Raw genomic sequence first — 2206 nt, forward strand, 5'->3', positions numbered from 1 at the left:
AATGGGAAGTCAAAAGAAACGGGGAGTCTATCGTAACAGGACCAATTGTAAAAGGAATAGGTTTGGAGATGGGGCCCACCACCGGAATTCCCAAGAATCCTACCGAAACATTATTGTGCCCGGACAGAGCAGGGAACGAGAAATAGAACTATTCATTGCACCCGTATCAACTAAAAACTTTTCAGATGTCCCCATCAAATGCGCCTCTACATAAGGCCCTTTCTGATCAACGGGTACGGACACCTGGCCCTCACTCTGTCCATGGCTATCCTATGCGTAAGCATACCCTTCGGTCGCATCCATTGCACAGTCCTCATTATAATACTGCCTACCTAGTGGATTATCAAAATAATTATTTTCTTATCCAACTTGCGTTGCCTCTTCTTGTCGCATATCACTGCGATCCACACCTCCCCGACCTCTTCCTCTACTTCTCATAGCCCCGTTCTGGGCCACCAACAACGGACACTGAAATCGCCAATGCCCTTCCTCCTTACAATAAGCACACTGATTTGGTCCCAAAACGTCAGCCGACCCTCTGCCTCATCCAGTTCCCGCCCCCCCCGGGACGAACCCTCTACCGCCTCTCTCTCTGCCTCGTCCTTGAGCAACTTGTTGCAACAACACCCGTGTTTTAAGATCCTTCGTTCTCTTTTCCATCTTATCTTTACGCTCATTTTCTCTATGTTCATAATACTGGGCCATATTCAATATTACAGAGGGCGTGGAAGTGGTCCAGGTACTTTCAGCGGCTTGTAGCCTTGCAGAGACTTCTGGTAACAAATTGGTCACAAAACGATTAACAAATAATTTTATACCGCCTTCCAATGATAAATCCTGTCCACTAAAATCATTGAATACGCCCTCAAATCTAGTGAAAAAATCAGAACCACTTTCATCTTTCTTCTGTTTACATGCAGTCAATTTGTCCCAATCCACCTTACGAGGCGGAATTAAGGAACTCATGTAAGTGATAATACGGCCAGGTAATGCCAATAATTCAGGGTTCGGCTTATCTTCAGACTTACGTTCTTTGTCCCAATCTTTTATCTGCTCCCATGTTCCGCCTAATTCTTGAGCATGGTCCTGATCATGCACCTGACGCCATACCTCAACAAGAACTAACAATGCAAAAAAATAGCTCTATGTCAGCTAAAGTCATGACGGCCGAAGAGGCCACTTCTGTGAGTTCTTTATAATAAGCCATGGGATTCTTACGGGGGTCGGGTAATTGTGATTTGAGTGAGAGGACTTCACTCCTCTTCCAGGGGGTGTAAACCCATTGCTCCTGCACTCGGGCGTCTACACGAGGTCTAGTCACCACGCCGTGGCCATCGTTAGTTCCGGTATTTCAGGATGAAAGATAAGGTGAACTTCTCGCATAGGATGCTGAGTGTACCACGAGGAACACTTTTGATGCATCCGTTCTCGATATTTTAATAAATTCTCCACATTTCTATACACTTCATCTGGGCTTAGTTCAGACTTATGAGCCCAGTCCCGGATGTCATACATCACTTGGGGTGCCATCCCTCCTGGAAAACACTGTTCCCAGCGGGTAATAATACATGCAGCCATGTGTTTCAAGTAGGCCTGGGCGAAAATTTCGTTCCGTTCGCGGAAATTGCGATAATTTGACATTTTCGCGTTCCGCGGAGAGCGCGAAAATGTCAAAAATTCCGGTTTCCGCAGCTTGGCGATAATTTGTTTCTTGCTCGCGCTGTAAAATAATACATTCTCGCGCGCGCGCGATCGCCTTACCTGAATCCCTGCGTTCGCCGACAAGTTTTCTTGATCCGGTCGCGTTCTCCATGAGATGTTGTATTGTTTTTAGCCATTTGCGCTGTCTCGCGACAGTTCGCGCCCGCAGTGACGTCATGCGTCGCGCGATCACGTCTTTCTTCTCGCGATCATGCACCGCGAGAACAACTCAAAACAAGATGGCCGCGCCCGCAAGCAACCACATGGGTAAGTTGGCGACCCGCAACCATGCAGAAAATCTCGCGAACATGCCGGAAAAAAACTTCCGCATCTTCGCGATATTTCCGCTTGTTTGCGATAATTTTAAACATTTTCGCGATAATTTGCGAAGGTTAATTCCGCAAATTTCGCCCACCCCTAGTTTCAAGGCATGTTGCTGCACAACAGGCTCATAGTCTCGAAGCGTGTTCCATATATCAGTTATAGTGTAAATAGGGTGTCGCAT

This window comes from Triturus cristatus, chromosome 1_2 (genome assembly GCF_964204655.1).
Source record: "Triturus cristatus chromosome 1_2, aTriCri1.1, whole genome shotgun sequence".
NCBI classification, from domain to species: domain Eukaryota; kingdom Metazoa; phylum Chordata; class Amphibia; order Caudata; family Salamandridae; genus Triturus; species Triturus cristatus.